Raw genomic sequence first — 27,982 nt, forward strand, 5'->3', positions numbered from 1 at the left:
ATCAGAGAGCACCGCGAGGGCTTTGCCAGCCCCGACAGAGGCAGGAAGCCGGAGAGGTCCCACGGAGCAGAAGCAGAGCGTTTGCAGAGCGCTTGTTTTCTGGCAGTGACCTGCAGAGCCCTGGGTGTGCCTGCGCTGGCGCAGTAGGAACCCAGACAAACACGCCGGCTGTCGGCGGGCTCACATCCACTCGGCAGGCACCGCGGCTCATCTGAAAGGCTTTCAGGGCAGCTGCAGATTTCCAAAGGCTGAGAAGCCCCATCCTTCGGCACCACTGCGGAGGAGGAATTTGCACGCTGAGGAGACCCCCAGGGCACTGCTCCGGGGCCCACTGATTTTTGCCCTCTGTGGAAACCAGCTGTAAAACGCCTACAATAAAGAATCTCCATCGGCAAGAGCCGATGGCCTCTTCTCTCCCAGATGCCTTCTCCCCTGTGCATTTGCCACCCCTCGCTCCAGCTGGCCTCCCCTCTGCAAGGCCCCGGGCTTTGAGAGCCTCCTCTGCGCCAGGTCCAGGTTTTCAAGCTCCAGGTCCGTCTGGCCATGTCTGCTCAAGCCACATACAAGGGAGGAGAGGGGCAGCGAAGGCAGCCAGCTCTGAGGGTGCTTCCGCTGCCTTCTGCTGTTCTCTGTTGGGCTGATACCCTTCAGAGAGCTCTCCCTTATACCCGTTTCCCAGCCAAGCAGGGTGTCAGCACACACAGCACTGCTCCCTGCATCCCCTTCCAACCCTGCAAGCCACTCAGGGACTGAACTGGCTCTCCCTTCCTGAGCTTTACCTTGCCATGATACCGGAGCCGCTGTGAAACAGCCCAAATGCAGCAGGACAGAGGAGCTAGCTATTTGGGATCCCTACAGTCATGATCCTCCATCTGGTCCACGGGCGCTCCCAGTCGGCACGTCTCGAGATATCCGGCCTACCTGGCGCTCGGCTTTCAGGTACAGACCGATTCCTTGAGACGAGATAAGGCAGCGAGTGCAGGTTAATCTAGGTAACAGCTGCTATAGCCCGTGGCCAAAACAGCCAGATTACAGCCGGTTAAGGATGCTTAGAAAGCAGCAATATGGTGTCTGCCATCGCAGCAAGCAAGTGCCACAGCCAGCGAGCAGGGCAAGTCAGGGCATTCTGCAAAGGACCCGAGGAAAGGGCTGCGGTGGACAAGCCCTGCTGGGCAGAGCTGGCACTGCAGCACGGCCACCAGCCCCGGGGCAGCCAGAGGCCACCGGCACCTGGGGCCAGCCAAACACGGGAGAAGAGATTTGGGAGGGGGGCACTCCGATATAACTACAGTCAAGCAATTTAATCTTGTAACAAAGGCCTGGTGCCTAAAAATCTGTGTTTATAAACATGGAAATCATATTTTAGCAACTATATAGGCCACGCTCCCCTGGGGCGGTCGAGCTTCTAATGTGGTCAACGTGACGAGTTGGGTCAGCGGCATTAAAAGCAGCATTTGTTTCAAGATGTTTAAATCCTCCTCTTTTGCACTTTACAGCAGGGGTTAGCAAAAGCACCACTCTTGCAAGACAGCACCAGCATCCAGGCCAAACCAAGCTGGGATCAGAGACAATCTCAAAGCACCTTTGATTCATAATTAGCAATGACTTGTTTATTAAATAACTTCTCAGCCAGGTGGTAGGAGTTGATCAGTGATTTAGTATTGGACTAAAGTTGTTGACAGCTTCTGCCTTTGATTCATCATTCAAGTTAAAACAAAATAAACACAAGAACAGAGAATACCCCATCTCAGATGGGGATTTCTTTCACTAAAAGAAGTTCATGCACAAAAGCATAAGAAAAGGCTGCACTGGAATGGTAAATACGAAGGTTTTAAGGGTGGGACACCAAACAGAACATGCCTACGTTGACTGTGTGCAACAGGCACTAACAGTCATTATTACATACTTAATGTTGTGTTCTCTCCGCTTTTGCCCTTGAACAGCAAACCAACCTTAAAGACAGGTACAGAAGAACCTAGATTACTTTTGAAGTTCAGAGAAGAAAGTCCTTTCACAGTGATGGCTTTCTGTATTTCACTTCTTAAAAATAAAAATAAAAAACAAAATATCCTGTTAACAAAGACCTGAAGCATGAAGACAGAAGCCACTCAGGAAACAGGAGAGACAACGATTATACCTGTAGGAGAAAGGAAGAAAAGGCAAGGAGACAAGAAGTCACGCTTGGGGCTTGTCTCTGCAGACCACAAAGTGCCCAAAGGAAAGCCATCAGAGATGTACAGGAGATGGATGTGGAGCCTAGTCCCCTCTACAAAGGAATTACTGAGTATAGAGATTTATTTTTTATTCGCACACATTCCGGCTGATTTTATAAGAAGTTAACTGAAGATCTAAAGAACCTCTCCAAAGACATACTGATTTAGTAGCAAGTCTAGGCACAGATATATCTGTATCTCAGTGGAACGTGACACCTCAGCATAACTAGCTGCTGATTTTATTGCCTTTACTATATATAGCCTTCAGCTGCAGTTTAATGGTCCAGTCTCATCTCACCTGTGCCCATGAAGGGGACAAAAACCATGGGCAGTAGGTTTTGTGGTCAGAGTAGGCATTTCGTGCAGGGAGCCATAGAGGGAAGCCTTTCTGACCGCAGAAATTAGTCAGTCTGACTCAAGTCTCACACAGCTGAACATCAGCTCTGCACAGTCTTGTCTGACAGGTCTTTTCCAGCTTTAATATTTATGAACCCCTTTAAAAGTCTCCCGTGTCAATTATAAGTAACATTAGATATGAGAACCAAGTCCTCTTTGCCAAAACGTAGCTGTGTTTGTTTAAAAGGCTTGGATACAAGTATTTACATTGGCAACAGCATCCTTTTTAAAGGAAAGCAACATGGATTTGCATACAGGAATAAAAAACTGATGTGGCCAAGGTCTGAAATTTCATTTTACCATGGCAAGTTTAAAAAGCTATCATTCACCGGGAAATACAAACGGAGCGGCCAGGTGATGTCATCGGCAAAACCGCAGCGCGTTAGTGCTGCGGCCTCTTCATCTGGAACGTATCAGCCTGGTGCCCTTTTATTTACAAAAGAATCATTAGTTCACGCTCCAGATTGAATTTTGGGCACTAGCGAGTATAGCAACTACCGCAGAGACAGAACATAGCATTGGAAACAGAAAATCCACCATAACAACTTGTCTGTAGTAACAAGCCTTAAGGCAAGATGAGGAGAAGAAAAAAAAAAAAAAAAAAAAAAAAGGAGAAAAGTTTACTACAGCATCTGCTTTGAGACACAGGGAAAGCGCCTGACTGCCAGGCAGGCAGCGCTGAGATTAGCGGAGCATCTTAAAACACTGCAGGCCAAGCGAGAGCCGATTCCTAGCACGAGAAAGGTACAAATCCCGCACGGCGGTGCCCCGTCCTCTCTCCCCCCATGGCAATACGCCTCTGAGCTGCACACATACAAAAACATGGCCCTCCCCGTCCAACTGTCCAAGGGCAACTCCAGATGTTATGGGTTATGAAAGGCTATGGATAAAAGAAAGCCCAAACCTGCTCCACCTGAAAGCGAAGGCTGCAAGGGGAGGAAATTCTACTCAAGAGTAAGGTTGGAAAATAAAACCAAGCCTGTCTTGCTGCCTGTGCTTCCAGCCACGCACTGCTCCCTACGGTCGCGGGGCCAGCCGACCGGAGCCTCCCGCAGACAGCCTGGCCGTCCCTCGGCGACCTTACGGCTGTGCCCAGGGAACGAGCCCAGCCGCAAGCAAGCCCACCGCCACAAGCCATGGATCTGCGCGCCAGCCTACGGGCGTTTCTGCCGTGGGCCACACAAAGGGCAGTGAGAAGTTCAGAGGGTCCAGCCTGCCAACCTCAAACACTTCACAGAAAATCAATGGTGTTAAAAGCAAGCCACAGAATTTCCCAGAGGACAGCACACAACAGGCTGCGACCTACAAGAGCATCATTGCAAACAACGGACACAAATCAGTGCTCGCTAGGAGAGCTCGTGCTGTTAACACCATGTAACACCACACACTCACCGCACAGGTGAGGTCCAGGCCACATGAAGCAGCCAGTTATCAAGACAATGCTGCAGCTGGTTCAGCTACAAAGCCTGCATGTGGCTGACATGTTTTCTTTATGCGGTTTTGCCTGCTTTTCAAGAGCATCTAGGTTCCTCATCAGTCTGCATGAGGACACACACTACGACACAGAGCATCTCGCACTGACCAATTCCACCCACCAAGAAAGGCCGTGTTTCTTGCGTCTTCCTCCAAGAGGTTCTCTGTGCTCAGAGAGCAGATCAATGCATCACACTGTGAGCTCCTCCTCCTATGGCAGGAGGCATTCGGAGAGGGAGGATGCTAAAAAGGCTGGAAAGCTTACAAAGGAAAACAGACGCAAGGTGAAGGCACCGCGCAGATTCTCACCACGAGCTAGGCTAACTGCCCCATCCTTCCCACTAGCAAGGAGCTTCTTTTCTGCAATGCACATCCTATTCTGGCACCTCGGACAAAATAAATAAATACACCCTTATGAATCAGGCTTCAAGGAAAAAACACAGAGTTGTTCAGACATGCTAAAACACAAGAAAAATTAAGTGGTCTGTCCAAGACGGCTCAAAGATTTAACCTTCAGGAGCTGCCACAGTTTCTACTCAGTCTTTCACTCTAAGCACTAGAGCATGTTGTGCTACTCTTCAGCCGATGCATCATCGTATGCCTCGCTTCACACACTCAAAGTAGATTCATACGACAAAATGTTTGCCAGAGGGACAGAGAAGCTATTGTAGAATGAATAGGACTATTGACTGGGCTCAAATAGCAGATCAGATTTGGGTAACACACTGAAGACATGAATTATTTTCATGGTCTTTGAAGAGATAAAAGTTCTGTGCTTCACAAAAAAACAAAGTCAGCCTTGGTGAAGGATTGCCTAGTTACACAGCTAAAATTATTCCCTATTCCCCATCAAGCCAACACCACAGCCATATCATTTTGCCACCCCCAAATCAATAATGTTCCTAGTTATTTTGGGAGTGTTGCCAGGCTAGGATGTTTTTCTAAAGCTTTCTGAGATTCCCGATGAAAGGCACTGAAGATCCAAAAGAAAAGAAAAGTTAGAAGGACAGTCAGGTCTCTTGGAAATACTGTTGGATATCCAGAAAGAGGGAGGAGGTTTCCTTTTGTTTAGTAAGCGAGCCTAGGGGAAGCCAGATGATAATCTCCCTTTGCAGCAACAGGAAGGGCAGACTACAGACCTGAGGCAGCCACTGCATTAAAACAGCAGCCTGTTCAAAGCATATAATCAACAATCAAACCGATGCATTCTCCATTGGGCGAAAAGTGCTCGTGAAGCCTGGGGAGGCTTTCCTAGGGTCCAATGCCTCAATGAAAAACAAAGGGAAACACACACCATTATTGCACTGCCTCCTTCCTACCTAGTCTCTGCCCGCTGTGGAGCACGGGAACGGGTGCTCCTCCTGCCACCTTGTGCCTGCCCTCCTGGTGGGCCCCCAAGCTTCTCCAGACCCTACCTGCCTAAGCAGCAGGTTCTCATGTTGGCTTAAGTCCTCTTTTAGACAAGATCCTTCCTGCCTGCTCAATCCAAGAGGTAAGTTTTGTCTGACTCAAAAAGACTAAAAGTAGGACAGTTCAGTTTATTTGACCTAATGCTTAAAATTACTCATTTTGTATGCTTCCACCTTCAACGGCCCCGTTTGAGGGCAAACGGAACTGCTGTACAGTGAAGAAAAGCATGTTTTATCAGTAATGAGCTTTGGTCTCTATATCACTGAGAGCAGGTGCGTGTCAAGAAAGAAAAGAGGGCAACTTTAAAAAAAGAAAGCAAGCAAGAAGGAAGCCCCTACCTAGTTTTTGGAAGTGGGCTTTTATTTACTTTGGACAGGGAAGAGGAATGCAACTGCCTTTTCCCACGGCTCTCTAAAGTGAAGAGTTGCAGAGAAGGAAGGAAGGAAGACTGAAGTCTAATCTCATTGCCGCCTTTCTTTGATCTAGAAACAATTAACTTTCAGCCCAGATCCCGCGTGCTGCAGGAGACGCTGCGAGACGAGGGGCACTCCGAGACCGCGGCAGAGCCAGCAACGCACCGGGGAGTCAGAAAGCCGTCCCCTGGGATCGAGGCACAGGCTGATGCTAAAGATGCCACTTTAAAATGGCTTTAAAATTTTCTTTCAACAGATTCAGGGAGGTAAACGCTACAGAGCTTGCGGAAAATGACTGGGACGACAATTGAGGAAAGTTCCTCTTGGGCCCTTGCAAGCACCATTTTAAGTCCCTATCACAGAAGGAAGCAAAGGAGGAAAGCGAATGCACACAGCTGAAACTCAATTTAAGCTCTGCGGAAAGTCATCAGACACCAATGCAGCAGCCGTCATCTCCGAGGCCAGTCACTGTCACGCTTCCCCTCCGCCCCGACCAGCCAGGCAGGATGAGGAGGCCTTACTTGGCTATGCAGCAGTTTTATCAGTTATGTTATTTTATGCACATCGGAACCTCTTTCTTAGCTCTTTGATCAACTGACCTTCAAATATTCAGAAGAAAAAGTATTATTACGCCCTATTTTATGCGCATAGAAACTGAACAAGCAGCAGAACAAGGTCCCCCTGCTTCCAATCCAGCAGTGGGAGAGCAAGGGCTAGAACCAGGTTTGCGAGCTCCCCATAGACATCACCTAAATACAGCCTTATTAATCTACATTAATAGCAGGGAGACTCTGCAAATTACATAGCAGATAAGGACAGTAGAACCTTCCCAAAGGTGGCTTTGTTCTTTGACTAATGCACTTGATGATGGGCTGCACAGCCACTCCCCGCCAGGCGAGGATCTATGGTCCGACAAGATCACCGTCCCAGCCAGGACAGACCCCGCGGGAGAGGACATCTTCTCCCTGCACAGATAGAAAGGAGCCTGCCCCTCACATTACATCCTTGCTTAACGCTTGTATTTACAAATTGTCCTAATCTTGAACATGAGGTTTAGTAACTCGCTCAAAAGAAGTTAGCAATAACTCCTGGAATCCAAGGTTACTGTTAATCCTGCGTGTGCATCCCAGGCATTTTTCAAGCTGGCGAATTTAGCCTTGCATAATATCCTGTAGCAACAAGTTCCAGAGTCTGATAATACGCTATAAGAAAAATTGCTTCCTTTTATTCATATTGAACTTGCTACTCTTCCATTTCCAGCAGCTGCCTCCTTATTTTAGGAAGCTAATCATTAATTAGAGCCCTCTTCCCTCTACCTCCCTGCCTGTTTTCTGAATTAAAACCAATCCTAGTCTTTCTCAGTTTCTGGACATTTTAGTCCTGCGTAGACCCTGCTTTGCCCTTGATGAGCTCTTGAGACCAAGTACAAACCTCACTAACATATCACCTCACTTAGGCATTTCATCACAGAGTTCTCCGTCCTTCCTCTTCAACTTTTCTTAGCATTTGTCCATGCACTTCCTATTAAAACAAAATCATAACTGCAATTTTCATGCCACAGATTTTTATTGCACAGTGACCGAGAGACTTTAGAAAACTCGTTTCTACAAACAGCTCTCCGTTAGCTCCCTTCTACACTGCACTGCTAAGAAAAAGAGTAAATGGTAAAGGTAGTTACAGAGCTGGTTGCAAAAAGCATACAAGCCCCTGTGGGTGGTTGTGATAAAAAAGGGATTACTCTGCACATTCTGAGGCTTCCACCCAAGCAGAAATTCAACTTTCACGTAACAAACCTTCAATAACCACTTTGTTAAAACAGTATTTCAATACTTTTCACATCGTTTGGAATCTATATGAAAGTCATTCTTGGTATCTGAATACATTTATAAAGATGAACCTTACTTCAAGACTATTAAAGCTTAACAGTTTAGGAAGATGCAATACTGTTCTTATGAAAGGAAAAGAGCACAGTTAACTGAAAAAACAGCTGCTGATTTTGCATGCACTATATAAACATATTCTGACCTATCCCAGAACAGCTTGCTTTCCATGGGGCACGAGGAGGTGACAGTCTGAGCCCTCTAAGCAGTACAGGGAACAAGCATAGACACAGACATTTCTACGCAGGGCTGCAGCCACCCCGATGCCCTACCACAAACATACTCTATTGAAACTGCAATGGGATTTTAAACGAGGTTGAAAACAACCCACCTGGAGCTCGGCCACAGCCAGTTCCCAGCCATCAGCCTCTTAACATAGAGGCACTTTGCATTTAAGCCTCGTCTAGTAACCTGAGCACGGGACAGGGAGGCAGAAGCAGCTACAGAGCCCTCATCCCGTGTCTGATGCGTGCTGGTTCCCCTCTCGGGGCTAACCACTGATCTCCTGGCACGCAATTCAGCAAACGTAGGTGTTTTGCAAGAGAATTGGGGCAATTTAGATCCCCACAAATGTCAAACTGCACTGCTTAGCAAAGGAGTAACATGCTGAAAGCCTATGTGCCACTGAAGAGCATGTCTAGATTTTAGATAGCTCAGGAGATTCACCTAAAAAAAATTTAAAAGTTTACCTTTTTTGCAAGCAAACTTAATTGTGAATTCACTCTTGTTAAGGTATCTTACTACGCTACACAATTTTTAACATAAAATACCCCTTACTAGATGCCAGCCACACTTTCTCCTGAGGGTCAGCAAGTCAGAGACCCACTAGATAAGGAAACGTTCTTGCCTTAAGAAGCCGGGTAAGTCTTAGGAGACCCAGTCCATGACACTGGCTTCAAAGCGGACCAGTGTTTTGCTCCCATGCTTTTCCACGTCTGCCTGGGCAACAGCTTCTGATTTACCTCTGGCTGCCTGCACTAGGAGGACAACAAAGCTGATCCTGTTTAAGCCTGCGAGCACTGCTACGAAAGCCCCATCGGCAGCATCACAATGCACCTCTTTCCACCAGCCACTGAATGAACGCACAAAATCCATTCTTTCGCCATAACACAGTGGGAAAAATGAATGAAACCCTGCAAACTGCGCTCCCAGCTGATATTAAAATAGCTGCTACGTCAGGAAGCCATCTGTTCGGAAGATGGCTCAGTTTACCCATCCCTATTGCAAAAGCTGGTGATAGATGGGCACACGAACAAACGGACCATAACTGAGCTGCAACATCAATGCCTCAGCTAAGCTCTCATCTCCACTGCTGACATTTCACCTGTCCAGTCCTCTTCCCAAAGGGGCCATTTCCATTCCAGTACTAAGCACGTGAAGTGCTAAATGCGGATGGGTTCAATGAGGCCTCCAGTAGAGGGAGATGCACATCTGCTGCCGTGGAAACCCAGGGCTACTACGGGGATGAATTCTGGACTGTTTTCAGCTTCCAGGTATCTTCAACTTTTGGGCTATGCTGCTAGTAGACATTCACGGAGTAGAAGCGGTAGTGCAAAGCCAAGCGTGTCACGCCATGCCATGGGGAGCCGGCCGCGCCATCCTGCCTGCCCCAGCGTCGGATCTAACCGCCACCTCTCAAACAAGCCAGGAAAGAGTCAGTCAGAAAAAACTGAGCACGTCCCATCAAAGCCTAACAAAGGCGTGACACTTCACTACAGCCGAGGGTGCGACTGCTTGAAGTTAAAAGCCATCCGCAGCATTTCTGTGCCGTGCACTGCGCAGGATACCATTGGTATCCTGTACCATGGGTAACCATATGGTTAAACCCATGGCAGACCCGCCTGGGTCGCATCCCTTGGAGTCCAGGAGTTTTTTTTCATAAATTTGGCAAAAGATAAGAACTCTCGCAGGGGAGCCAGTTAAATATTGCAAAAAGAAGGGAAAGTGTATCATAAATCTCTATCGGTTGCCCTTAGCAAAGAAGTTGCCAACTGCCAGGGATGAGAGAACAGCTTCCCAGGGCCACGGGAGCTGCCAGCACCATCGGTTTCCAGCTATCTCGCGTAAGGACAGAGACAGGGCCTTCCTCTCCCCTCTCCCAGCTTCCCTCACCGCCCTAACAAACCCCCCTCCGAACCAAACCAAAAGAGAAACAACCACGTGGAAGCCGGGAGAGGGTGGGGAAGGAAGAGTGGGAGTTTCCCTGTTTGTTCTGCACTACACGGAGCTCGGAATATTTTCTCTAGCTGTCCAAACAGGATTTTCAAAAGTAACTGTTCCAAAACTAAACGCTTGGTTTAGTGCACAACACAGTCCTGCCCTTTCCCAGTTCTGCATTAAATGGGTTATTTATGGAGAGGAACTGAGGCATGTAATGGGTTGCACAAGCTCTCAGTTTAGAGACATGGAGGTAGAACAGAGACGATGCAGGATGGAGGTATAGGGAAGAGATAGAAAATAACTTGAGAAATCTAGGAGCAGACTCAAAGCAAAGTTGAACAGTTAGACTACTGCAAGCTATCTATACCTGCAGTCAGGACAAGGAAGTAGAACATGAATGAAATGCAAACCATGCACTGGAAGGGCTTCCAGTTTCTGGGAAACACTTAGAAGGTAGCTGCCTACCCCTGCACAAACACACATCCTGCAGCTTCCTAAAGCAGGTCCTCCCAGTTCCCAGCAAGGAGCATGGGCGTTCAAAGAAATGCAAGCAAGATGCAATCAGAGCCTCCCAGACAAGACCTCTCGCAGCTGGTAGCAAACACCCAGTGAGGGAGCCCATGAGGAGGAGGAGGGGCAGGACCTGGGTACCGTATCTACCCATTCAACATTTCCTTCTTCTGAGCGAGCCCAGAGAAAACTGTCCCCCAGCAGCCAGGGTAGGCCGCAGCCCTGGCGCAGCACGCCCCACGGTGCAGGGTTGGTGATCTGCATTAATGAGGTGGTGCCCCAGTCCTCCCACATGCACTGCTGCACACGGACACACGCAAAATAACAAGTCAAGACCAGGGTAATCACGGCTCCTGCCGGCCCTCGAGCATCACGCTTCACACCCAGGACAGCCCGTCGGCGTTACAGGGCACGGCTCCCGACCCGTCGCTGGGCACGGCCCGAAGCCTGGGCATGCTGCGGGAAGGGACGGCAGCCTCACCAGGAAACCTCTTCCTGCCTTTGCAGTGATTTTCCTGGGGTGCAATCTATGCTCCAGGGAATGATCGGGATCCAGGACACCCTCTCCACTTCCTTGCACTGGCCCTTAACACGGAGAGCGTTTCACATCCACAACAGCTCACCCAGCAAAACAAAACAAAAAAAGGTTTCTCCGCTTCCCCACCCAACTACCGTATCTGGCATTTTTCCCTGTGTTTATTTTTGTTCACATCCTGGTGTTGTTTTATAATAGAGCTCCCCCGGGGCCCTTCCTAACCTATAATCTTGTCAATAAGTAACTGCTGGCGTCTGGCAGAAAGTTTGCTGGCAGCCAAGCTCCCGCGCAGGCGGCCAGGGAGGTGGACCAGGCTGCTGCAGGAACAACGTCCGTCTCGGACAGTAGGGCTTCAAAGCACAGGCAGCGAGTGCAGGTGGGAGCAGATAAGGTCCTAAAATAAAATCAAATGTAAATATTCAACACATTAAAAGCAGATGAGGGAAGCGTCAGGACAGCAAACACAGATGACAGCTTAAGTACCTGCAAAACTTTAGTTTTCCATTTCATTGCCACTTCCCTATCGCTCTAGTTAGTATTTCCAAAGGCAACGTACCGTACAAATAAAAAAATGCCGTGTTAATTCACGTTTGCCGAGTTGCAAGCTTGAAATTATGAAAGATTTTTCAATTTATTCAGGACAACAAGGATTTAAAATACTGATTTTCCACTCTTCCTGCTGCAACCTCCCCTCTTGCTCCCACGCTGCTCCACCAAAAAGTCCTGTTGGAAGAGGCATCCCCAGGCTGCATGCTCTTCCCAGGACACGCTGCTCCCGTGGAGCCCGAGCCAGCACCCAGCACGGTTCAAGCTCTAGCTATAGACTTAAAGTGGCCCTATATTTACTCACACAATGCTGTGAACAAAAAAGGTAGTTCGCATGCTAAAAATACCTCCCAGCAAAGAAGCAGGCATGCCAGACACGTATGTCTTAGGTGCTCAAAGCAGGCACCTCCTGTCATCAGTGCTGGCAGCTAGAGGTCACAAAAATTCTCATAATCCCAGAAACGACAGCAGCACAGAAGCAGGCTGTTACCTGAGTATGCCCTGGATCCGACAGAGTCCTGGCTGCGTTTGCCGCCAGGACACCCACGCTGGGACACCAGCCTCCCGTGCCCAGAGTTGCCCTTCTGCGCGCTTAAAAGAAAGGGGAGCAACCACCAGCCAGAGCTCTCTATGCCATTGACATTAGGAACAAACAAACAAAAGTATATATACACACTCACATATATTTATACACACAGCACATTTATACCCCCACACACACATTTATATACGCACAGACACATGTATATCTACATATGAACTGAACAGATCCTAAATGAAGAACCCCCACAGGCAGGAGGGATGCAGATGCCACGTGCAATAGCTACTGAATCAGTTGCAAAACATGAACTATTTGTGCTCATTAAAAATACTGAGCCTTTTACAAGTGCAGAGTTCCCATGTCCTTTCCAAGCCCGTTACAGAAGGTCTCGAAGAACACACCACTTCCCCAGAAGTTTCAACAGGATACGGCATTTGCCTTCACATCCTCTTCCAGAGCCGCAAAAGCTTTATTTGGTGCTGTAAAGCTGCGCTCCTGCTTCCTCCACAGCAAGAAGGCAGCTAATCACTCTCCTATTTAGCATATATATAGAAATGCATTAAATGTGTACATTAAATACAAATTGCCTATTTTATGAAGCTCTGATTACTTTGAATTTCACAAATAGTTGTTACAGAAGGCAAGACAGAAATGCCAGATTTTGTTCACAACTCTTTTTCACAGCTCCTTAGCTGCAGGGGGGCAGGAGGGCAGATAGACGATAACATTACATGCTCCTTTGGTAATTATAATTTGTCCTCTGAGTCGTTTCTGCTTCTCTTTTCTTTTTAAACCCTGAAAAGATGACCTACAGAAACAGTGCAGATTGTTCTCCTCTTGTTTCCATAATAATTCATTGACTGGAGCCTGGAATCACATTTCATTAAAATAAAATGCTCCGTCTGAGACGGTTAATCAATTTAGGGGACACTAATCCAAGAGAAATTTGCTTCTGAATAAGTTAATAACCCATTAGTAAAAGAGGATGCACAGTACCAGGAGCCAAGGGTAATTACACTGCGCGCGCGGGCTTGTCGGCTCGGGAGCTGCACCGTTCAGGCGTTTGTGCTCGGTGTGCCCGGGCGGGTTTGTTTCAAGAGTCGCTTTTCTACAGCAGAAGCCTCCAAACCAGACACCATGTGCTAACGCCAAGCGAGGGAGCAGATTACCTCACACAAAAACCATGCATTTGGATTAGTTTGTTATTAAACCTAATTAGTTAATAGCCAGCCCAGCAGGGACACTACTTGATTTCTAAAGAGGAAGGCTCTGCAGCTTAAGGATCTCTTGGGGGGAAAGACAGGTTTCCCGGAGCCTGACCTCCAGCTTACTGCATCCCAGGGCAGAACTACGAGCTTCTGCGCCCCACACCTGACGGCAGAGCTTACGCCAGCGCTGGGTGCGCTCTGCCTCGCTCAGAAGGGCAGATCCTCACTGATGCCCAGGAGGGAGGGTCAAACGATCCTCGGCTTTACTAGCCAAAGATACAAGGGCCTCGGGGCCACGGTGAGGCTGAGACGAAGCATCCAGGTCCCAGCTAGCGCTTCCCGATGGGGGCCGGGGTCCTGGGGGTGAGCACGGAGCTGCCACCTGCAGCACAACCTCCAGCGTTGTCATCTCACGGCTGTCTGCTCCAGGATTGCCAACACCCCACTCACTAAAGTACAGGCTTAATAGTAAGGACAAAAATGCCACATGATAGAAAAGCAGAGATTAAACTGACCTTTTAATTACATGATCAAAGCCCAAGTAAATAGGCCTTAACTTGAAAGCTTGCTCAGGGATGCAGGAAACCTGCCTACCCCAGAGCCTGGCTACATTTACATTTCTTTCAGTGGTCATCACAGGAAGAGCTGACTGTTGAAGGCAAAGATGTGTTTTAAGCCACGTTGGTATCATGCCTGTCTGGCAAGGCATTAGCCAGCAGCCCAGCAGGGTTTGGTTTCCTGCTCACATCAGGAAACGTTTTGTCTTCACAAAGCCTCTGGCTTCCTCCATATCAGCCCTCATAAATGGCAGCTGCAGAACGAAAACAAAGCAGTGGCAGAACAACCAGGCATGGGGCTCAGCTCTCCAAAGCTGGAAGAAATCCCATCCCTCAGTCATTTCACCCAAGAACCACCCAAACAAGAAGGCTCTCCTAACCCCCCAGAGCTAAGGCAGCACCCCAGCTGCCCGCCGCCTCGCCTGCCATGACCGACTGCACGAGCCAACACCCGAACAACCCCCCCACCTCGGTCAGCACCAGCAGCTGGCTGCACCTCTCCTAGGTGCCTGCTCCAGCAACGCGGCCAGATCTCCTGCCTCCCTCGCCCCGCGCGTCCCAGCTGGGCGTGTGGCACGCATCTGTTTGACAGGACACCATGCTGCAGGTCTGCACGACAGCCCAGAGCTCACCATGCTCCTCCTCCCTCGCGTCCTGACCCACAGCCGAAGCGCCCACGGCTCCCCCGGCAAAGGCTTGCGCTCCGGCACGCGGCAGCCCCGAGCCAGAGAGCAGCTACGCCAGCGCCGCGCACAGACGCCGAACAGCCACGCATTGACATCCCCTGGAGAGGGGCAATAAACAGAAGTTGTAATTGATTGAGTGTCCAGCACACAAAAACCCTTTAGTCAGTGTTTATCTTAACTGCAACTAGAAGACATGGGACAGCATGGATTACTGGAAATTTTTCACTCTTTCCTTCTCTAACTCACACTGAAATTCAACCTCAAGAAGGGTGCAACAAGCAGATGTGTACCACGCAGCACAGCGGCTTCCTCACCTGCCTGGGCTGGCTTCGCTCCGCACCAAGGGACAAGGCCTGGCTTCGCACTCTTGTGGTGAGACAAGCTCAAGAAGTCAGTCACAACCCATTGCAACTGCTCTGGTGGGAAAGCGGAGATTGTCCATAAGTGGATCTAGCAAACAACATCTAAAAGTACTGACATCCCACCTGCACTGGCGCTGTCTAAAGGCACATCCTCTCCAACGAGCAACTCAAACAAGACAACATGGTTCTGGTCCTGTGTTTTGACCTATTTCAATCACAACAGTGTTACGAGATGGAGGGGACTGATCTGAGAGGCCAGAGGCAACGGGCAGATGCCATTTAATCCCCCCACAGCCTCTCTTCAGCACTTTAATCACACAAAGCACTACACAACAAACTCCACTAAAACGTGACTGTAGCACACACTATGAACTTACAGTAGAGCTTGACCTGTGATTGAGCCGTTGCCTCTTGCCTAAGCGTAACTGCAGCACAAAGTCTCCTTTGACAGACTGCCTCATTCTTTCACATGCTTCATGGCTAGTTGGTTCAGCCACGGAGCAGGAACCGTAGCACAGGTCACTGGGATATACTCCAGTAATGACGCACAATGGGTCATTCTCCTTGCACTTGGGGCACCCACGCTCCCGGAGCACCCCGTGAGCCAGGCAAGGCTCGGAAAAACACGGTCTTGGAAGTAAGTTCCACCTCAGACATCATCTTCAGCGACTCAAAGGCTGTTACTGTTTTGATTACTGAGTCTTCTCTACCCTCCACCCCCAAAAATCCACCAGAAAGGAGAAAAGGAAATTGTAGTCAAACTTCTTTTGGGCAGCTGGATCTTCTCTTCAGCATCTGCTAGTTTTTGCACCCTTAGAGATGTCCATAAGGTGTTTCTACTGTCTTCTTGGGCCAACCAGTAGGCAGGCTACTGAAATTGGTGCATCCCATGCAGGTACTAGACACAAAGCCAGGGAAGACCAGGCTCTGCGGTCACTGCTGTGTCTTCAGGGGATAAAAGAAAAGCAAAAGATATCTGGTTTATGCCCAAAGGCAAAAAGAGGCAGCAAGAATCTGGGGGATTTTGCTTTAATGGTTTGCAGGGTATCTTTGCAAAACCTTGGGGTTTTTCTTCTTCATTCCTCGCCTTCAAAAAGGACAAGGCCAGGAGGAAAGCCAGGCACAGGTCTCTGGAGTCAGAGCCAGGTCTTCTGCTCTCGGTGCGGCACTGGACAAGCTCCGTGGGCTACAAGTCCCTGGCCCAACGCCTGGCCAGGCTCCTGGGCGTTGGCAAGGGCAACATCTCCTCCTCAGCTCTACGATGGGCTCTGCTGCTGCTTGCAAAAGGACGCTGCGCTGTGCACAGCCAGCACTCGGCGTCCCAGGGAGAAAGCAGCGGTGGAACCAGTTAGACCAGGCTGCCCAAAGGAGGACATCACCAGCAACGCCTTAGAAAATGAGGGGGCTTCATTTCTCATAAAAAGGCAAGTGCTTTTGCTCTACCAAAGCTTGCACCAGGGCCACGTAGGCAGCCCCGTGCTCCCAGTCCTGCTACCGGCCCAGCCGCCAAGCCTTCCCATGGACCGCAGATGTGGCAAAATCAGTCCACCATTAAGGGTGTGAAAGCCCTTAAGGTGACTTCTCTCATATGAGAGCAGCCTGATGTGGAGGGGAATTGCATAAGATACCAGCTCAGCATGCTGGATGCTTTTTCCCTTTGAAGAGGTGTTCGCCTCCCAGGCTGCCCTGCAGGCAGCAGCAGGCAAAGCATACCTCCACCGCAGGGGGAAATCCCCGACCAGGCACCCCTGCCGCTCCTCCGGGTCGGAGCGGTGAACCAGGTAGACTTGGTAGCCGGTTTGGACGTGGTCACACGGAGCCTCCACAGACCCCGAAGAAGCGACAGCCCGCTCCAAAACACACCAATCAACACAGCTGGCTGCGAAGGGCAGACAGTGTGCCCGAAGCATCAGCGCACAGGCACTGACCGAGAGCTTGTTGATCCTTCTCTATCGATACCAATATGTTGTCACACTCTGCAGTGACACGTTTCTATAAGAACAGAAAATGCAACTGAAAATTTAATCTCCAAAGAAGTAGTTCTCCATAGTCTTTTTTACATAAAAAACACACCATAAATAAATAAAAGAAATCCTATTTTGGCCATATGATGACTTGAAGAAATTCACTTACAACTTACAGAGCTGTACCTAATATTTTATGAAGTTACTTGTGTAAGAGTTGCTGCATGATGATGCTCCCTCTGCCTGTGCACTGCTCTGACAAAGCCTCCGGGCCCTAGGAGCAGGGACAAGAGTGACGCTCCAGCTCCTGCCCAGAGACACAGGGGGACACCAACACATTGCTCGGACCCAAGAGAATAGATGGCTTTCCACGTGTCTGTTTGGGCATTCCCACCCTCCAGACAGAGGTACACAGCTGATGAAACAGGGCAGGCTCAGGCAGGGGCAAAGCAAGCTCTGGATCACAGGAAAGAAGGAGGAACAGTGAATGGCGAAATCAGAGGTGGGGAGGCCACCTGAGCTTCAGGAAGCGAATGCTGGACCTCAGCCCCAAGAACACCCCACGAAATGCAGGAAAGTGAGGCAAGGAATCATATTTGGAGTTTATCGGTTAGTGACAGGTATTTAGCATAGAAGGAGACACAACTACAACCTACCAGGAAAAAATAACAGTATCCTAAGAATACCTTTCCTTCACACTCCAAAGACAAAGCAGGGCTGATGCACGTTCCTTCTCCCCGGGAAAGCCAGGTGGACCTGGAGGATCCTGCAAGTGCCAAAAGTTTTGGCAGACAGCAGGATAGGGACAAGGGGCAGAGAGGAGGGCAAACAAACCAACCAAAAACCTAGCTTTCAAAGGGACAGGAGAAGAAAGGAAGCTGTAGAGAGACACAAAGGTCTCATTCCTGCACTGCTGGAGGAACCTACAGGTTTCCTGGCAAGGGGACACCTCCCAAATCACCATGGCAGTACGCCCTGCTATCATGGTATCGTCACAAAGGCCTGACGGCCAGCAGGTGACCGAAGGAAAAGTGTGGTCATCTCCGAGACCCTCAAAAATAAGTTTCTGGCAGTCTGCTTCCTTTTCCTCTCAAGGAATTTGGGGAAATCCTTTTGTCTCCTGTGCTTCCCCACCACGATCGCAGAAAGATCACCACTGAACGAGTCAATTTTGCCTGTTTTATAGGGAAAAAAATAATCCAACAAAGCCCTCACAAACATGGTGGGTAAGAAACTGTACCTGTTCTGACAGTTTAGGAAATAAATCTCTCAGAAACAATGGGGAGCTGGGACTCCTTGGAGAACCAGCCGCGGTCACCCCCACAAAGATCCTTGTGCCCTTTACACTCCCAACTTTCCCAGGACAGATCCCACAGTAGCAGAGGGCCCGATGCAGACGTTGCACCACGGCCAGCGCAATTTCAGGTGTTCATGCCACAGAAGCTATACCAGCCGTTGCACTAAAACGCCAGGGAGTCCCTTCCCCACTACGTGCCGGTGGCTTGTTTAGCGATGCAAGGTCCAGAACGCGTCAGTAGTTTAAGTCTTCCAAAGTTGCAGTCACCTAGATTGGAAGGGCTGGAAATTCAATACTGGGAAATATTTCCCCCCTCCCCATAAATCATTCTTGTTCAAGCACAAACCCAGGAGCTCCTGATGACATCGGTTAGGGAAACAACAAGCCAGGGCACAACCACCAAGGAGGCAACAGACCTTGCCTCCGCGGGTACAGCTATAGTCTGTTATTCCACCGGTACACCCACCGGCTCTCTGCAAATGCTGGAACAAGGGCAAGACCCTTCTCTCCCCAAAACCGTGGAAAAAAATAAAGAGCAGCTTTCAGTCCTTCCCTCTCCCGCGCGCCCTGAGCAATGCCATTCCGGGAAGCAGAGGGAAACCAGGGTAATACCAAGCAGTGTTTTGGTTTTGCAATGCCTTCTTTTTAAAAACAATCATTGCTAAGCAACCAGTGTTTGATGAGGGCATTGCTCTTGACAGACACGGTTCCAGCTAGAAAAAGCAGTACGGGGAAACTCTGCTGGGCAACGTTATTTAAAAGATATACCTGTATTCCACAGGTTACTCGCTCTGTGTGAAGGACCCGACCCCCTTACGCTTCCCTCATTAAGCTACTGAGGCACGGTTAGACGCCACTAAAAAGAAAAAAGCGCAAGCACGCACACACGCACGTCCCACACACAGCAAGAAGCCCGGCGCAACGGCAGCCGCGAGGCTGCTGAACACCGGTTACGATAACTTCCTCACAGCGCATCGCTGCAAACGCTGTACGTAAACTAAACTTTGTGAACTCGTAACTGCAGCTCGTCTGGCCTTCAGCTCAGCAGTCCCCAGTTGCAACATCCACTACGCCACTATCAGTTTGGAGAGCTGTACAAACAAACAGCCAAGTTCTCATTCTAAGAGGAAAAAAAAAGGGTCTTATTTTCCAACCGTTTTATGAGCTATTTATTGCCTATCTCTAGATAAACAGTTCATATCTTTTAAAAACAGATTCTTTTATGCTGCAGCTCAGAACAAAGGGAGCGTTTTTGTCTTTTGAGAGAAAGACTCATCTAGCAGGAATCGTTTAGGAAGAGAAAAGCAGCAAGCAAGCACGCGATGGGCTGCCAGAGGAAGGCTCCCCGCGCCGCCAACGCAGGGATGAGCCTTCCCTGCCCTCCAAGGGGGTGCACCGCAGCCGGCACGCGGTCTGCTTTCCCGGAGCGGGACGGCGCGCTACGGCCAGGGCCGCGCCAGCCAACGACCGAGGGACGCTGCTGCGGCACCGCCGAACGCCTCCACGGCTGCTGCAGCCGTTCCAGGAACGCTGACAGGCTCCAGGAAGAAGAAAATGCTTCCTCTTCAGGCTCAGCTAAAGTTAATTAAAAAAAAACGTAAGGAAATCAAAATAAGCAAATAGACCGCACCAAAGAGTTTGTGCATTAGCTGACTAAACCATGACAACTCTCAGCCTACGACAAACGCCATGTGTCTCAGTTGCAATTAAAGAAGAGGAAACAGCATCTGTGGCCTTTCTCTGATCACTCATCTCTTTCTCACATACGCACTCTCCAGCCCCATGTGCCGCACGGCTTTGCCCACCATTTAACATGCAGAAACCATATGGTTTGGAGGCTTGTGTACTTCGCCTGAACTCAAGCTAGAAAATAGCTTGGCATTAAAGCAGAAGACTTCCCCTTCTCTCCTCCCTCCCCTCCATCACTACACCATGGTGAACGTTCTTCAGAGCATTTTCAGCCACTGCAGTCTCCTCTTCTCAGACACTAGCAGGAGATCTGCAGATGTTGATACGGGATGCGTTTCTCCTCATTACCCCATAGAAACGTCATGAATTATAGCTCTCCCCACCGGCAGATGGGAGCAGAGGCAGAGCCAGGCAACTGACTTCAGAGAAAATCAGAATGGGAATGTAATTCACTGCTCCGCCATGCCATGCTTGAGACTATTCTTGTGCATAGCACCTCAGAAAATATCCTAACAACAAAGCATCCTCCTGGTTCAGAATGGCACATGTCTGCTGTCTACAGGAGAGGTTGCATAAAGGCAACCTACTTTTGCACAGAGCAATTAAAAAACAAAACAAAACAAACCAGCAGGTGGAAAAGTCTTGGTGGTATAGGCTGATGGAGGGGAGCATGCCAGGAAAACAAGCAAAATAGATTATTTTCTGATGGTAGCGGCTTTCACTATGACAGCTAGCTCACATGCTTGGAGGAGAGGAGAGATGATTCATAAGCAGCAGCAGTGAAGCGAACAGGGTGTGCAGATTTCAGTACAAGTTCTCCCTCATTTTCCCTCCCCTCCCCACCCACAATAGGTCACGCTAAATCTATTTATCATGCTGCATGTGAAGTTGGCTCGTGTGGTTATGCTTAAAATTAACAGATTAAAAAAAAAAGGACTGATAAATACCTAGCAAAGCACATCCTCCTCCTGGGTTAGCTGCTGGAAGATGACAAAAGGAAATTGAAGAGCTGCCCAAAATGCTCTGAACCAGAAGAATCGCAGTTCAAGGACGTTTTGCTTGGTACCGTCACCTTTACTGCACCCCTCACAGAGCAGCCTGCAAGGTTTCAGAAGCCACTTGCCAAGCTGTTAGCTCAGCAAGAGCATCATTGCCTCCCAGCCAGGCCCACAGAGAGATGCAAGCCCATATGCAAAAGCCTGTCCTCTCTCCACTGCCTCTGGCCTGAAGGGCGCAGTACCCAGACCCCCGGCCCCACGGCCCTCCTCACCCAGTGGCACACAAGTGAGCAGCTGCTTCACCGGCCGAGAAGCCCAGGGCCACCTGGGCCAAGCTTCAGCCCCAGAAGAGACTTTTGGTATCACTGAGGTAGGTCAGCTCACTCGGTCCTCAAGTGAAGGTTGTTTTGGTAGCCCAACCACACACTTTATGCAGATGCATTTACGAAGCCTTGCAGCCATAAGGGACATGTGCACCAGCAAGGGAAGGGCTTCCCTTCTACTCGCCCCATGCTGCGTTCATCCAAGGTGCTGCCTCACAGCTAGTCACCTCCCCAAGAAAACTCATTTGTCCTCAAATAGGAGGATGTAGTCCTCCTAGAAAGGACCTGGCCTAGAAAGAAGGCCACCACTCATTGCTCCCTTCCCCAAACCTTGGTATCTGCCATTCCCCAAGCCAACGACCATCTGGGTTTCTAGCATGCTGTGGAGCACGCGGCCTAGTCCCTTCTCCTCCAGGCAGGTCTGGCAGAGGCGTCAGTGCAGCTGAGCCTTGCACTAACTCATCTGGGGTCTCTGGGAGGCAGGAAAACAGCTCTTAAGGCTCTGACTTTATCTGCTTTCTTCTGAAGAACTTCAGCACCTTCCCCCATGCCCTGACTAAGTGACTTGGCTTTCCATCAAGCTCGTGGGAGAGGGAAAGCAAAACGCATGCTGGGTTCAGCAGGCGCCAGCTCCACATGTCCCACCCCCACCTAGAAGCAAGCGTAAGATCCCTGTCCAGGCAGCGAGTGCTGCAGCAACACGGCTGCTGATGGTCTCCAAGTGTGATTAACCCTCAATTAAAACATGCTCAGAGACCATAAGCAGGGCTCTAGCCCTGCTAAATCTCCTGATCCAGCTGCCTGCTTCCTCCATCCCCTCCTAGAAGAGAGGAGCTCAAGGCCTAATGCTAACGATGTCTGAAGGTTATTGGTTTCTGCAGACAAGAAGCAGGAGCTAACACGGCACTCGTTCACTATCTTGTTCACCCCTCGAACACTCCCTCCTTCTGCAGTCTGCTTATAAGGCCCAGAGGAGCAGTGGCGGCCTCCTGCTCGAGCTCAGATTAGCCGGAAAAGAAGGTGCAGACGCTGGTCTGCAGGGAACAGAGAAAGGCTGCTCAGAGTGATCTGCAGAAAGACAAGGAAGCGCACCAGACTGCCCGGGACTGTCACGTCATCTGCTCTCTGTAGACGCCACGGCAGCCATGGAAACACTATTTCCTTGCATGCACTTTGAATGTTACAATGAATTACCACCCTCAGAAGAGGAAAAAAAGCCCTCAAAGCAGAGGGCCAGGCCACTCAGATACCACAGCATTCGCTGCACAAAGTGCTTGGTGTAGCATCACTTGGTAAATAGCCTGCTGGTGTCAGGGCTGCAAGGAGCAGCAGACCTGAGATGAGACCGTGCCAGCTTGCCTGCAGCCTCTGCTCAGGTACGCAAGTTCAGTCTACGGCCCCGGACACAAGTGTTTTTTATCCAAGCTGAGGAAGGATGGGAAGGTACCAGGAGAGAACAGCCACGTTCCTGAATGCCGATCCCTCAGCTGCAGGCAGCCATGTGAAAAAAAGCATATGCAAGAGAAACAAGTCATCCACCCAACCCCCTGTCCCCCTAAAACAGAGCTAAGCTCATTTTAAGAGATGTAAAAACATGGCTACAGCATGCTGCAAGGGGAAGACAACAGAAATGAAGGCATCACAACGTTCCAACTCTCCCACTAGTGCCATGAAAACTACTCCTTAGCTCTCCAAAGACACTCTTCACGAGAAGCACACCCTGGAGCCAGCACACAGCAAACACATGCACACCAGCAGTCTTTGCCCAAATGACCTAGGGAAAAAAATGCCTCTACATCCAAATGAGGCAAATCTATTTACTTCTGAGTGTAAGCAAGACAGAGCAAATGGCTGTTTCCTGATGGATGCTGGAAGCACACCAGCAGATCCCATCCTGCCACCTGACAACCCACCATGAAACACACTCTCCACACCTCTGCTCCTGTGGCACTTTAACTTTCTTAGATTCATACAGCTTCTACTTAGATTTTTTCCTCAAAAAACAAGCATGTGCTTTCATGATACACTGACTTTGGCAATGAAATCAATCTCAGAAGATTCTGCCTTTCAAAGCAGCTGTTTATTCCCCAATCCATCCCTCAACAATCCAATAGGGTTTATTTTATCCCGTCATTTTGACACCCTGGTTTGGGGTGCAGCTGGTTAGTGTCTGCAGTGCCACAGCTGAGAGCTGAGGCACAGGGACAGCAACTTCTTAAGACGATGTCACCAGAACTAGTGTGCCGGGACGCATGCCCAGATTTGCTCTGTAGCACACTCCCAATTAAAAGGGCCTTCAATGCTTTGTTAATGATCTTTCTCCTAGCATAATTTAAAAGATGTAATAATGTATGCAAACTTCCTGCACTTCCAAAATCCTGCTCACCAGAGTTTCTTTCTCTGGTCTTAACGAGAGGCCAGATCCAGCTGTATCTCAGTACAGTGAAATGTAAGAGAAGATGCGCCGGAGTAGAGTTACAGGCTGGAAGTGACACAAGCATAGCATTTACTGCTTTAACTAAAGAGGAGCCCATCCCAGCTTAAATCCAGGCTCTTTGCTTTCGATATCAGCATTGTGTTTCCAGTTCCCTGCACACAGAAATAGCAAAAGCGTCCTAGCTTGCATACGGCAGGAAGGAATGCTGCGCCTTCCTCGAGGATCATGCAACGGGCTTCATCTCCAGCGTGGGTGCTCAGGGTAGGCAACAACGTAAAGGAAGGTGTGCACCCACCCAGGGCTGGGTACCCGTGTGGGACAGCGAGCAGACACCCATTTAGGAGGAAAAAGTGCACAAGTTCCCATAAAGCTCACAAAAGACTTCTCCCGGGTTTTCGTTCTCAATGTCAGTCTGTGATTGCAGCCTTTCCACTACCCAAGTGCTGTTGGTATTTAGGCTGAGACACAAAAGCTAACTCTGTCCTGTCCTCTGCGGAGGCAGACTGGAGGGGAGGGCAGAGCTCACCTCCCTTGCAAATACCAGGGGATCCGTAAGCGGAATCCACACACAAAATTCACAACGGAAAGCTCAGCAACAGGAACAACCAGCTTCTCTAGAGCAGAGAAATATTCCCGTTGCTCCTCTCCACTGGAGAGCAAGAGTTTTTAAATTGTGCTGAAAATGAATCAGAGTATTACTATTTGTATTACATCTACGTTGAATAAAATACCAGATAAGCTATTAAATATGTGACTATAAAAGCCATGCAGACCATGCAGAGAAGGAACAAGTCTTCTTTCTCTTTGGTCCTGTTGGCTCAGTGGTGGCTGAACTATAGTTATGTACCTCTCCCTTATTGCAAAATAATCCTTGCACTGAATGTTTCCTACAGCCTTTCAGAAAGGAAGGGGAGGTGAAAAATACATCCTGACATGGATGAGCCATGAGTTTGAGGCTAAGAAAGGTTGCAAAATTACATCTTCACTAGATGAACAAAGCAGAAAAAACAAAAGTAACTCATCTTAGAAACAAAAACCAAAAATCATGTGCTTCCCCTCTCTAATTGGTCTTGTGGTTACCTTGTACAGCCAGTGTAAAAAACACAAGCTGGCAATGCAGGAAGAATTTACAATGCCCAGCTACTGCTCAAGTTTGCACTGTCAATTAAAGATCTTCCCAAACCAGACGCAGAGAAAGCTTTCTTCTCAAAAACAACAAGACCGACCCAACAGCTCTAAAATGATGACATTTAGACTGCAGAACCTAAAACTGGCAGATTTTATCCCCCCACCTCCTATTTTCCTCTCTTTAAGCAGGAGGATGCTAAGCCTGCGATGCATCCGACCCCACATCCGACAGCATGGCTTAAAAGCCATCTTGATCTGAGTCACACCACAAGCAGAGGCGCAGAGCGCTTGGTTATGACAGGTTCACGAAGATGACTACATTTTAAATGGGAACAGAGACAGCATCAGGCTGTGTGGTCTGCAGGAACAAGCACAAGGCTGGGAACCAGGAGGCCCCAAATTCTAATCCTGCCTTGGCGACTGATTCACTTCCTGGCCTTAGGCCAGTTGCTTCAACTTTGTTTGAGTTTCCACATATTAAAGTGGGGATAACACTTACCTCCTAACTCCCAAAGGTATTACTGAAGATTAGTTAGCTGAAATCTATACAAAGCTCTCAATGTATGTATTATTATTAGTAACAATATAATCTTAGACTTCCATTCAAGCTGCTAAAGAGATCACATCTGCCGGTTTAGATTTATTTCACTTAGCGATGAAAAGCTAGAAAATCTTTGTGAGCTCTACTTTGGTAGAGCAAGCTGCCACATATTTGAATAAGCAACAAGTAAACTGAAGAGGAAGAAATCCAGTGCACTGCCAACCCAAGGAAAGATAGATCTAGATAAAGCAACCAGATTTCAAAAGTGTTAAAGATCATCACCTGCTGCAATTACAATACTAAAGTAAGAATTCACTGAATAATAGAGTTTGAGCATCAAAAGAGCACACAGGACAAGAGCAACAGTTCATTTCCTGAAGCCAGAGCTGTTCATAGCATGCCAGCACATGGAACAAGCTGATTTGGCAAGTCCCATGTCCCACCATAACCATCTCTGCGAAAGTCCAGGAACGAGCCTGGGTTTCTCCCACAGCTTCCTCCCACATCCAGTTAGATCTGCCAGTTTAAGGCCCTGAACTCTGCTCAGATTTTGGGCAATCTTGAAGTCCTCAGCAGCTTCACACCACACTGAACAGACATGGGGTGCGTGCTTCTGAGTCCTGAGAAATCCTCCCTCCATAAGACAAATTTCTCAGCAATTTGAAAATGTAAAGCGTGCTCTGCATTGAAAGCAGCATGACTCACCTCGATAAATCCTACCTCTCGATTGGTGTTGGTAGGCTTCTAGCACTGCTTGCTCAATTGGTGCTTCCAAATATCATTTCCTAAGAGGCAACCAGCACAGAATTTAATTCCAGTGGCTGCAGCAACCCAACAAGGGTTTTTTTTCCACCCTCTAGAAAGCATAACACTGATTCACCCTCAAATTCAAGTCTGCAAGAAGTGAAGGTGTCTCCTGGTCAGGAGCACATCTCTAATCATTAATGTTTGCACCTGCAAAAATAAGGGCTATTACTAAAAAGATAAGCTCTAAATCCCTATATCTCCATTTCCGATTTCCTCAATCTGTACACAGAAGAGGGGAGGGTTTTGGTTGTTACTGCTCTTTTAAAGAGATGAGCAGGGCAAAACAGATGAAAATAATCAAAGAATAGCTTCAGGTTTCTTCACCCCAGGATTCCCAGTGTTCATGGGTTTCTGCAAGATACGTTCTTCACCTCCCCATGTCAACACTGGAGCCCAGGAGAATGGGTCAGAAGGGACCACTGGGCCAGCGCAGCGGCTCTGATTCCCTTAGGGGACAGGTATTCCTCCTCTTGCTGGTGATTGCTGCTCCTGAAAGGGGCAACTCTTCCAGCAGCTTGTTTTACCCTGCCGTGAGCTGCTCTGGCCATCGATGACTACTGTGGTCAGCGAGGCCTCAGCAGTACCATGCAATGGGGACATTTCACCACAGACAGCATCCCAAGAGAACTATTAGGCAGCCCAAGACAGTTCCTCCTCTAAAGTGCCTAAGGCTTTTCACCCAGCAGAGATGCACACCAAAGACATTTAGAATACATTCCACCATTGTATTTACTTTCCTGTGAAGCTGTGCAGCTCTCCTCCCGCCTCAGTCAGGATTACCCTCCCTAATTCAGAGCAGGTAGTGGTGAGTAAACACATGTATTCCATGGTTAACTCCATCAGGGTTTATTCCTTCAAGAGCCTTGGTCTCAGCAACGTTTTACCTGTCTCGGTTTCTTGAATGAGGGTATAGCTTTCCACCTTTGCTTCACAGAGGTGGAGAGCATCTCAGCCCACGTTCCCCATCGTGCCAGGAACAGGACAGCCCCTTCATCACCACCCTCAGCTCGCTTCCACCAACTGACACAGAATCCACTTCCTAAGTTGAAGGGGAGGTTTTCAGCGTGAAAAAGTTCTCCTTAGAACCACATCAATCAACAGGAAGAAAGCCAAGGGGCATTCATGATCCTCACTCCTGGAGAGCCACGCATGCCACCAGCATACCGAGCTTGCACTCTCAATCCAACCTCCCTACTCAGCCAAACCACCTACTTCAACACTTAGGACATGGTCCCCAGCAAGTCACGGGAAGGGAAGCACAAACTAAGGAGAAAAATACTTCATGTATACTCTGCCGGGGGGGGACCAAGAGAGTCAAATTAGTGGTTTTTTGTAACGAACAGAAAAAAAGGCAACGCATCTACCTTCTTAGCTATTTTGGTAACAGACAAAGTTAGGTGGGGCTAAAGGCAATTGAAGGTATTGGTTGGAGTCTAAAACACATTTCCTTATTCTAAGACTAAGCCTTGTTTAAATCAGAAGGAAATTAATTGCTCAGGTTAAAAAAAATGGAAAAAAGTTTCATTTTTGCTTCTAGGCAAGTTACAAACTCACGTGCCAGCTCTAGTCAAACTACTGCAATATCTGGGTTACAAAGGAACATAATCACGAATGCAAACATTCGATAAAGCCTTGATTTTGGCAAGAAGCTGTTAAGAAATGAAATCCAAATCCGTGTGCAATTCGATCCCAGAGAACACAATCTGCAAGTCCAGCACTACACATTTGTGACACTGCAAGAAGGACTCGCACAACGCCATTTTATTCCTTAAGCCATGAGGCCACCATGAAAACAGAGGCATCCCAGGTGCACAGTTGTGTCTCCCCTTAAAGGTATTAATCTCCCATCTTCTCCTACAGTAGGTGCATCTCTTTTCCTTCTGGGGAGATCACTCACATCACATGATG

The 27,982-nt window shown here is 48.7% G+C and overlaps 1 protein-coding gene and 1 long non-coding RNA gene across 7 annotated transcripts in view; both read right to left on the bottom strand.

The window, feature by feature from the left end:
* ARHGAP26 (Rho GTPase activating protein 26) overlaps positions 1–27,982 on the bottom strand; it is a 190,764-nt gene that overhangs the window by 153,258 nt on the left and 9,524 nt on the right. The window lies entirely within an intron of this gene.
* On the bottom strand, positions 13,642–14,944 carry LOC138069074 (uncharacterized). The gene is made up of 3 exons (XR_011143863.1): positions 14,843–14,944; positions 14,475–14,626; positions 13,642–14,096 (listed from the first exon to the last, which is right to left on the bottom strand). It is a non-coding gene; the product is annotated as an uncharacterized lncRNA (long non-coding RNA).

This window comes from Struthio camelus, chromosome 13 (genome assembly GCF_040807025.1).
Source record: "Struthio camelus isolate bStrCam1 chromosome 13, bStrCam1.hap1, whole genome shotgun sequence".
Lineage (NCBI taxonomy): Eukaryota > Metazoa > Chordata > Aves > Struthioniformes > Struthionidae > Struthio > Struthio camelus.